Genomic DNA, 11,930 nt, shown 5'->3' with positions numbered 1-11,930 from the left:
AGTCCTGAACAGATGGCATCAATGGCAATATCATATTAAAAATGAGGATATTAGGAAAGAACTTGACATTGTCAGCATCCAGGAATGCGTTAGCAGAGCTAATCTCAGGTGGTATGGTCACTTAAATAGAATGGGAGAGGAAAGATTAGCAAAACAAGTGTTCTCCGCCAGGTTGGCAGGAAAACGACCCAGAGGAAGACCAAGATATAGGTGGATTGATACAGTACAAAGTGCCTTAGACGATAGAAATATAAGATCTGATAATGTTGGAGTCTTGCCAAGTAACAGACTGATTTGGAGGAAAATTGTAGATAGGAAGTTAGTAATGATGTAATTTTTTCATGTAGTACTGTCATATCCTGTACACCCCTTGAGGGTACATGGCAGGAATTTGATGATGATGATGACAATCAGTATCAATTTTTCATATTTTCAAGATGTATGCAAAAGAATAATTATTATTATTATATCACACCTGCAGGGAGTCCAAAGACTCATTGAGGGAGGGCATCAACTCTACAACTCTTCATCTCACTACTCCACTAACCTTCATCATCTAATACCAACGCCATCTACTGGCGACTACCACCACTAGTGCTTTCACAGACAATCAAAAACATCCATGCCTATGGTGGGATTCGAACCTGCAGCCTTTTGGCTGAGAGCGGATACACTAACCACTCGGCCAACCAGCTGGTGAATAATGTTTGGCAATTGCCACGCATCAGTACTCAACTATCCTATCCCAATGGCTTTAACAGGCCTTTAAGGCCCACAACCTTCCAAGCATGCTTGGATTTCGTAACCGAAATACGAGGATAGAATGGTCACTCCTATGCCTCAAGGTATTCTTGGCTGTATCCCTGTGTGTTCAAGGGGCCGGTTTGCCTGCTTGCGGGATGAAAAACACCAGATAAACTGGCGGAAAAAACCCTACTGCCCGCGCCCAAGACCGGCTAACTTGGCTATGACTGAGGAAGATCCTTCAGCTCCTCACGTCTCCGACGGGAATCGAACCTAGGACACTCCTTCCCCAGGCATATGGTTGCGAAGCGCAAAGCCACTAGGCTAACCGCGCGGGCAGTACTCAACTACTTCATCCATCTCAAAGACACTTATGTAATCCTGTTTTTAAAATAGTCAAAATACATGCTGATGTCCTTATCCAGAATTCACAAATGTGTGACGTATATATATGATACTCAAAAAAACCTGAGTTGATGAAAACTATGTTGAACTTTAATGATTCTGTTTCATCATATATGTCTCAAAAATATGTTGACTAATTAAAAAAAGGTATAATTATTGCAAAACTGAGCATTCATGAGATAACAGTCCTAGATATGTGTAGGCATCATTTAAATGGGGTGATTTGGAGTTATTGGGGTTTGGGAGCTTAGTGGAGCAAGAGACAATTTCCCAAATCTTTAGGGTCATTCCATGTGAAATCACCAAATTGAAAATTAAACTGAAGCTAAATAAATAATTTTTGATGAAAGTGAGTTATCTAGTTACATATTTTTTAGACAGAGGTGTTCTTTCCCCCCCCCCCCCCCCCCAAGCTCCTATTAATAATTATAGCAGCATTTTATTCAGTGGATCCACAGAATTTTCACAATTTCAGAGGGTTTCAACTTATCTTTTGGGCTTCAAAATCAGCTCTTTTTAATTTTTTGCAAACATTAAGGCAAATTTTTTCCCCTCCTAGAATAAAGGATTCAATGAAGATGATTTAGGACATATATATTTCACTACATACAAACACAAAACATATAAAAACCAGATTTGCAGATTCAACTTATAGGTCAGAATAGGATGAGAAAGAATAGTACTCAGAACATTTAAACAGATAGCTGCCACTTGAAAAAAAAATATTTTGTTGTAAAATGTAAATAAGAAATCAAAAAATAAACAAATACACATACCTTGGGCATTAAAATAGCAGCAAAAAAAAAAAAAATAGAAACTAGACAATCGGGAAAAAACAACAAACTGATTATTTTTGAAACCATTCAAAACTGTGAAAATTCTGTGGATCCAACAAATGAAACTGATCAACTTTTTCATCTTAATTAACAGGCTGTTAGGAAAAATAATCTTTCATCAAAATCAAAAATATGCAGCTTCAGCTCCTTGACAATTTCACTTGGAATAATTATGCATCTGTATGAGGTTGGAGAAATTTATCATTATTTTAGATGATTTCTTTAAGAATTTTTTTTGCTCATATGCTTGCCTCAGTTTAGGTGGTGGTGTTGGGTTCCCCGCTGTATTTTGTGGTCAGCAGAAACAACTTCTCTACTGATGAAAAACTGTCTACTATGGGCTAAAAAGAAGCCAGACTGGATGAGTAAAAAGATTATATACAGTTTTATCAGTAAAATATGTATGCTAAATTGGAAGTCCAACCTAGCAGACTTACTAGACATGTGGAAGAGAGAAAAAACCTACCATAATACGCTGGTCTCATAGCCTTAATTGTTTCAGCTGTAAATCCAAAATGACAACCAACCAGATCTTTTCAACTGGTTTTCATTTTCCAAAAAATGTGACCATCTGAGTTCAACAGTCCAGATGTGATTTTATCAACTGGGAAATAACTTCCTTAATGTAATAGAAGCTATTACAGAAGATAATTATCAAAAAGGTAGCAAAATAATATAGATGATACTCAAAAGCAGCTGAAATGAAAAAGAGCATTTATCAACGAAGGAATCAAAGGTGACATAAAAACTCACAACAAGAATCAAAACTTATTTTAATGGTATTACAACACCAAACAAACTAAAATTATAAATAGATGTTTATTAACTAGCTTATATTTTGCTGGATTTCAAAGCAGCACATCTTCAGAGAAAACAATGTTCAAAACAAGAATATTCTGGATATATCATGTAACTGGGTGGCAGACAAATTTCACTGTTTAGTGCAAGACCACCACCACCTTGCTTAATGGAGACAAGTGCCTTCAAGAGTGAGCATGAAGAACTTCCATGCTCAGTCTCTAGTGCAGATTTTTTGGATTATCTTATCCTAAGCTTTTCCCATGGTATTGATGTGCTACAGATTTTCAACTTTTTGGGGGTAGGATTTACATTAAAAAATTACTCTAAAAATTATATTCTTCATTCGTATTTATTTATTTTTTATTTTTAATATGACCAAACACACACACACACAGTCTAAAACTGATAGCATATCAGTGTCATGTTTTATCTATTATACCAAAAAATGAGATAAACATTAATAAAATAGTGCTAGAAAATATCTAGGATGGTTGCTAGCATAGGTGCCTTTCAGCCCTGCCAGTATGAAAAAGCTACACTGTAAAATTCAGAAGGCTTGGTCAGAAAGTCAAATCTCAGATAAATATGATTGCTGCTCTCACTGCAGAACTTTAACAAAGGGAATAGAATGGAATTGTGAAAATTATAAAGGAATTCTTGTACTAAGTTTTCCCAAGTAATATTTATTCAAGAATATATTTTTAAATGCAAATTCTATTTATGAAAGTTTGTAAACCTAGATATCATCAGTATTAGTATTGTGGGTACTAAGGGTTACATAATCTGCACAGGTTGTTCCAGAAAACATGGAACTTCATCAATCTACTTGAAGTCTCTAATAAGCAGGATGGCAGTCTTACACTAAGCAATGAAATTCAGCTACAAACTCAAGATATTCACAAATATCCATGCCCAGGGAAATTCAAGCCCACAACCTGTATGGATGGAGAGTGGATATGTTATCCACTTGTACAAACAGGATAGCAGACATGTGAAAACACTTGAGAAAAGGCTAAGAAAAATTATCGAAGTTAAACTGGAAAGAACTAGGAGTGTTTAGATATGGAGTTATCTAAAGTAGATTTTTACTTTTTTTTTCGACCTTGAAAAGGGATATGATAAGATGCCTAGAAGAAAGTTGTTTAAACTGTTATATAGCCAGTAGAGGGGGGGGCTATATGGTATGTCGTGTTTTTGGATAGCTCCTGAACAGATAAGTGATATTTTGAGTAAAAATTGATGAATTTGCATAGTATTGTTTACTTTTAGTATTTTAGCGAGTCTGGGTGATTTTTGTGTGTTTTTTGAGTATTTTAATAGTAAATTGACAGATACGATTATCTGTGCACATGGCTCCCATAAAGAGGAATACAAAGATGGCATCCAGGCCGCCATATTTATCTAAAAATCTTAACTTAAAGGATTTGATTCAGTGTACTGTTTGCGATATGTATGCATTGAGGAGAGTGGCTGGAGTCTGGTTAAACAACGATAGTGGAGTGAATGTGTGCAAAAAGTGTAAAGAATGTGAGGATTAAAAGAGTGCTTCAGGTCATGTGAGTGATATCGTTGATGAAAGTGAGAATCTAGATAACAGTAATATTCGAGGTATGAATGGTGATATTTGTGAGGTAGTACCTGATAGCTCTGAGAGTGGCGTTAAAAGTGAGAATGAAGGTAAACATACAGAATGATTGAATGAATCATCGGAGAATAAAAATGATGACACTGACGCAATGAGTGAGATCGCTTTATTAAGCGGAGCGACACATAAGGTAAATCAGCAGCTGGAGCATGGGCAAAAATGTTTACCAAGCGTACCGACTAATAATCGGCAAAAGTATGATAGAAAAAATAAGGGTATGATAGTGAGTGTAAACAAAATGAAAGAGCATGTGTTGTATGGAGATTTCTTAGTAAAAGGTGTATTAGTTGAGAGTTTAACAAATTGTACCAACCCGGTGCGAACGTTAAGAATGTAAGCGAGTCAATTAGAATGCAAAAGCAGTGGGTGAAAGAATTGATAGTGGTGGCAGGTACAAATGATTTGAAAGGAAACAAAAAGGCTATGAGTGAGGATGTGAAGGAATTGCTTGAGGTAGCAAAAGAGAAGAGTGAGAGAGTTAGGTTGCGAGTCTGTTGCCACGGTATGACAGTGAAGAGTATAGAAGGAGGGCCATAATTGCTAATGACTTTATGCGTGAATTATGTTTGATGAGTAGTGTGGAATTTGTGGATGTGTGAAATGAATTCGATGGGCGAAAAGATTTATATAAAATGGATAGTTTACATTTAAATGGATTTAGTGTATGGAGACTTGAAAAGGTGTTGTTGAATGTAGTGGAAGTGAATGTGCAGAATCAGGGAAACTAAAGTTATTAAGCGGGGGGGGGGGGAGTAAATATGCAGATATTTTAGAGAGACGATTGAGTATGTGAATGTGTGTAATATGCCCAAGCGAGTAGGAAAGACCATGAATCAGAATGAGATAGTTAGTATAAGGCATCAAAATAGGGATGGGACAAATTGGCTTCTGCAATTCATGTATACAAATGCCAGAAGTATTAGGAACAAGAAGGAAGAATTTTTGGCCTTGGTTGGCACTTCCAGACCACAGGTTATTGGCATTAGTGAAACATGGCTGACAGAAGATGACACAGCTAGTGGGATTGAATGTGAGGGGTATGGTGTGTTCAGGAGTGACAGGGAGAATAAAATGGGGGGAAGAATTTTATTGATGACAGCTGATGAGCTACAGCCAAGAAGAATAGAAGTGGAACTGCAGGATAGAGAAAAGAGCACATTTGGTGTGAGATTGAAACTAGCAGAACTAAATATACAGTTGGGTGTTGCTATAGACCAGGTGATGGAATAGATGGTGGAGATAGTATGCATAAGCAAATAGAAGAAATGAGTGGAAGGAAGAGAGGACACACGGGAGGAAGGAATTGGATTTTATGCGGTTATTAAGGGATAACTATCTGCGACAGCATGTAATGGAAAATACTAGGGGTTCGAGAGTGCTTGACCTGGTAACTGCATCTGAGAATTTGGCTGTAACGAATATGACCACGTTGCCACCAATTGGTGAGAGCGATCATAGGGTCTTGACTTAGAAGGTGGCTAAAGGTGTCGAATTTACAATTAAGACCAGGTACATGTGGAATTATCGGGCTGGTAAGTATGACAAGCTTAGGAGATTGATTGGTTCAGTGCCATGGCATGTACAACTGCAAGGGCCAGAAGTTGATAGTGCATGGGAGGCGGTTAAGAAGTGTTTGTACGAAGCAGTGGCTGACTGTATACCTAGAGTCCGAATAATAAATCAAGTAGGGGTTAAATGGATGAATAACACCATTAAGCTTGAGCTGCAAAAAAAGAAACAACTATGAAGGGAATTTAAGGAGAAAGGTGACCGGCAGGCACATGAACGAGTGTGGTAAGAAAAACAAAAAAGATTATGAATTATTGATGTTTGTTCGTGGTGAGGATGAAATATTTTTAATAAAGCAATTGTTAATATGTAAATTTATTCATTAATAAATTCGTTACTGATTAGGGAAAAAAAGTGTTTTTTTTTTTTTTTTTTTTTTTTTGCACATGCAGGCATCCCCATTTAAAATTTTCACTGGCTGCCACTGACTGTATTCATGAATAAATTAGTCCATTCTTTATCAAGTGTCACGTATATCTTAAAAAGACTCATTTTACAATCATCACCTTTTATGGCAATCTTTCTGGTGCATGTGCATGCGCGCGCTCACACACACACACAAAGAGAGAGAGAGGAGAAAATTGCATTACAATACAGAAATTGAATTCATACACATATTTACAATATATAAAGTTATTTCAATTTCTTATATGCTATTACCAGCATTATCGCATTAAATGTTAAAAATTTATATGTTTACAGGGAGCTATTTTCTCAAAAGATATAGCCGTTTCACTTCTTTTAGGAAACCCAGCACTCAGATGAAAATGCAGTGTGGGTATGAAAAGAAGTTATATGCTATCTAAAGATATGCAAAATGAAATGTAGATTTTTTTTAAAATCCAAATTATAATATGGGTTTTAAATTAGGATTTAAAAATAAAAAAAATTACATTTCATCAAGAATTAAAGTTAGAAATAAAATGTTATTTGGTATTTAAGTTACTGAAGTAACTTTTGGTCCCATTTACCTTAGATAATCATGAATAATGGCTTAATAAAAAAAAAATGATGTTTTAATCTGATCTAAGAGTTATAAGCTAAGACACAAAATGAATATTACAGAAAAATTTTTAATTCCTTAAACTTGTCTATGAAATTAAATTAAACTTGAACTGAATACCAATATTTGTCTATGTTATTAAAGACATCTTTAGAGTTTATTCTGTGTAAACAACATAAAGATACTATACTACTGGTAGTAAAATTCCAACTAACCACTACACTGGATGTGGCCACACTTTAAGTGTGCCAACTTTGTGGACACATTCACAAGAAGGGTCAACCACATCCCCTGTCTGGAAATCCATTGTGTCTAATGGAGAATTAAGTGCAGATGCAAGAAACTTGTTAAAAAGGAAAGAAGTTTCTTGAATCTGTACTTATTTAGAATGGGCATACTGATTAATACTGCAGCAGATGTAAAGGGTGTTCTGATATGTATCTTTTTTTTTCTACTGAAATTTATGCAATGTCAAGAATGGCTGGCATAAATGGACTTCACTCTTACTGGTTAGGGCAGTAAGAGTGAGTCCATTTGTGCCAGCCATTTTAATTTTGATGTACCTCTCTTTGAACAATGTTCTTAAATATATGTTGGCAAGCATAGGTAATATAGAATATCCAGTATATTCCTTGGTGAGGAAGTGCAAGGTGACTGGATTTGGGTGAAATGATACAGGATGTCTTGGAGATGTTACTGGATTTTTAATTTCACTCATTCCTATACTGTTCTCATCATTTTCTACAACATTCATATTTTCAAGCCTCTCCCTTCCATCAACATTCAAAACACCTTGGTTCTGACATGAACACCTCTCGACAGGCTCTCTATTTTTCTTATTGCACACAAACCACCAGATTATAATAGCAAAGTATCTAACACACCTAACCTATCTGACAAAGTTCGTCATAAGGAACTGGCTGCCAATGTTAAGATGAAAATCTTTAGTCGCACTAGGCCCTTTAAGTTGCAGCTCTAGAAGGATTCCAGGGGAGTGCAAAAGAGAGAAAAATAATAGACCAATTAGTATCTTAGACATGGCAGCAAAAGTAATGAAAAAATATTGGTCAAAAAGAGATCTTTTTGACCAATGTCCTGATCTGCAATTTTTACGTCAAAGTATGCAAAGTACACTTTCTTAACGAAATCAGTGATATTTGTCCTTTGACTGGGAACAGTAAAGCTGCCACAAATGAAGCAGAAGGAATCTACGCTATTGACACAATTTCGAGTAGTAGACATGACGTATTTTCTTCACTGCCGACTAACATGCAATTAACAAGACAAAAATCCAGAGACTTTATTGAAACGTTATAAGCGCTCATCATACTTTCACGATCGATTAATGACTGATTGATTTCGATCGTTCTTTGTCTGCTATGATGCATAGAGCATTCATTTGTTTTAGGCAGTTGTCATCGCCTAAATGTATTAGGTCGGTTATCGGCCTCTCTCGCATTCAAAGCGCCAGTACGTGCCGTTGCAGGTTCTTACGCATTTATTCATTTACTAAAAAGCGATGAGCGCTCCGATTCTGATCTGCGCACTGCTTTGAATAATAGGCTATATCTTCAGGAATTTTTCGAATTTCTTGATAAAAAGTTAGGAACAGATTTTTAAAAGTACACACTTTCAGAAAATAATATTAAAAAATTGATTTTTTTGATCCTCTAAATAGTACTGCCTCCTTAAAACTATCAAAAAGAAAATGCCACAGAGGAAAAACCTAACGTGATAGAGAAAAATGGGTTTGATATTTGAAATCAGCGCACCCAAATTAGTAAAAAACAAGTGTCAGATCATAATCAGCAGAAATTTTTTTTTTTTTTGTTGGCCAATGTAATTAATTAGGGCGATATAGAGAACTTGCTGGACAAATTAAATAGGTTGTCAGTATGGGCAAAAGATAATGTAGAGAAAGAAATGTAAAGTTATGCATTTTGGGATAAATAGATTCCAAGCTTTGTACCACAATGATGGATCTACTCCAGGAAATAGATAAAACTAGGGATTTGAGGGTAGTAGTAGATAGAGAGTTGAAGTTGAGAGCATATTGCTAAGGCTGCCAGGTAGCTCCTAGGGTTACTTGGCTACTGAAGAACACACTAACAAGTAGAGACAAGGAAGTTGTTATTCCTCTTTATAAGGCCTTGATACATTTACACCTGGATTATTGGGCTCAGGTCTGGTCATCTGGGTTTCTTGGGAATGAGGAAATAGTAGAGAGGATCCGGAGGTGAGTGACCAAGATGCTGAATGGTCTGTGGAATGCTCCCTGTGAGAAATGATTGAGGGTTTGTGAGTTGCAGAAGTTGGTTGACAGGCAAAAAAGAGGGGATAAGAGAAACATTTAAGTTGCTTAAAGGGTTTTATAGGATTAATGCAGGAGAAGTGTTTCAGCACTTGGCTACAGGGGGCAGAAGTATTCATGTGCATTCATTACAACCTTGACTAAACATAACTTAATATGCTTTATAAAGGTTCAAGTATTTATGATGCTTTAATAAAAGCATCATAAATACTTGATGAACAAAATGGTTTCAGACATGGAAGATCATGTATAGACAATATTTATGTGCTAAAACAAATGATTGTAAAAAGACGAGAATTTAATTTAGAGACTCATGTGGCCTTTATAGATTACGAGAAAGCTTCTGATAAAATACACAGAGAAAAACTCTAGAATATAACGAAAAAACAAGGATATCCATTACATTTGGTACAAGCTATAGAAAGTTTATATAAAAATACAAAAATACAGTTAGGTAATAAATTAACAGAAGAGATTGAAATAAATCAGGGTGTCAGGCAGGAATGTAGCTTATCTCGAACTCTATTAAATATATATATTGATCAGATTATTAAAATATGGAAAACAACAATAAAAAGGTACCCAGTAAACCAGAAGAACTGTTATCAATACAATGCTGTATGCACATGATCAGATTATATTACAAGACAGAAAATGACCTTCAAAAATCAGTTTACGAATTAAACAAAATAAGCAATACAATTTAAAAATTTCTCAAAAGAAAATAAAAGTCATGGCATTTAAAGGTTGGGATCATGTTAGATCAAAAATAGTTATAAAAAATAAAATAATAGAACAGATGACACAGTTTAATTATTTAGGCTTCATAATAACATATCGAAAAGATAAAGATAGGGGTGCTTAAGGGACAAAGCCGTATAACTGACAGGAGACCTTCGCATAGCCTTTAAAGGAATGCAGAGAACTGACCAGGGCTTCTGACCTAATGTTCAATCCTCACCTTATAGTGGTGCACCCTGTTGGGTATCTACCTGGATACTGAACGAACGAGGATGGGCTGGGAATTTGGGATTTAGCCAACCAAATTGTATTCTTATTGGCTTAAACCAATATAGAAAATGATGGTACAACATGACAAAATTTCATGCCGGCTGGGCCGTCGCCTGGTTAAACAAATCCCCCGTTGTTTTTGCCAGGGAACCAGGGCGAACAGCGAAAAGTCAGCTACTGGAACAAATCTGAAAGCACACCCCAACTCAACATCACCAGAGTTAAAGATCGGTACTATAAACATAAGAAGCCTGAATGGCAAAGAAATGGAGCTGGCTGAGGAATTAGATAAGTACCAGATCAACATAATAGGGGTGACTGAAACAAAAAAGACAAAAACTGGTGAGATCTTTCAGAGCAATAAATACAAAATGTTATACTCAGGAAATGACAATCAAGGAAAAGAAGGAGTAGCCATAGTATTCAACACAAAATACGAGGCTAATCTTCTTGAATGGCAGTCAGTCTCAAGTAGAGTGATGTGGGCAAATATCAGAATGGGGAATTGGACAATGAGACTTATTTGTGCCTATGGTCCCACAGAAGGTTCTACTAAGATAGAAGTGGAGGAATTTTTTGATGCTTTAGAAAAAGCAACTGACACAATGAAAAAGGAAAAATTGGTCCTTGTTGGGGATCTAAATAGCAGAGTAGGAAATGATTGTGAGACATACAAAAATATTTTGGGAAAATTTGGAGAAAAATGCAAAGCTGATAATAATGGCAAATACCTGTTGGATTTCTGCTCAGGACATGGACTGGTTATTACTAACACCATGTTCCAACATAAAAATGTGCACAAATTCACATGGAGAGAAGAGGCAAGGAATAAGAAAAGTCTCATTGACTATGTTATTGTTGATAGTGATGTTTTCTCCCTGGTGCAGGACATCAGAGTGTATAGAGGATTTGAAATTGGAAGTGATCACTATTTAGTCTTGAGCAGAATAAAATTGAATTTCATATTGAAAAGAATAACATGTAAGAAAGTTTTAAAGTGGATAAAAGTTGAGAAGCTCTTAGATATGAACTATAGACTAAACTACACAAAGATTATTGAAGAAAAAATGAAAGAGTTTGAGAACAGGAACCAAACCTTGGAGATTCAGTGGCAAGCCTTGAAGAAAACCCTGATTGATTCATCCAGAGAGGCATGTGGTGAGGTTGTCTGCAAGGATAGAAAAATCAGAACTCCATGGTGGACACAGGAATTTAAAGAGGCAGTGAAGGATAGTGAAGCAAATCAAAAATTCCTGGCAAATACGTCAGCTTTTGCTCTTAGAGAATACAGAGACAAATGTAAGAAAGCGAAACACTGTGTAAAACTAGCTAAACAAAAGTCATGGGAGGACTTTGGCAAGAACATAGAAAACAAATATCAAGAAGGTGGTAAGATATTCTGGAGGTTGTTGAAGAAGCTTAGAAATGGAGGAAAGAGTACTGTAAAAGGAATTAGAGATGATAAAGGTGACATAAAAACAGGAGAAAAAGATATCCTTGAAGTATGGAGTAATTACTCTGAAAAATTGCTAAATGAAACAAGCAGTGATAGCACAGTGGTAAAAAACACTCAAAGGCATACAGTCAGGAATACACCATACTTGA

The sequence above is a fragment of the Typopeltis vanoorti genome, chromosome 4 (assembly GCF_054136105.1).
Source record: "Typopeltis vanoorti isolate ZY-2024b chromosome 4, IOZ_Tvanoo_1.0, whole genome shotgun sequence".
NCBI classification, from domain to species: Eukaryota; Metazoa; Arthropoda; class Arachnida; order Uropygi; family Thelyphonidae; genus Typopeltis; species Typopeltis vanoorti.
The sequence above is the reverse complement of the archived record's forward strand: the minus strand, read 5'-3'. Positions refer to the sequence as shown.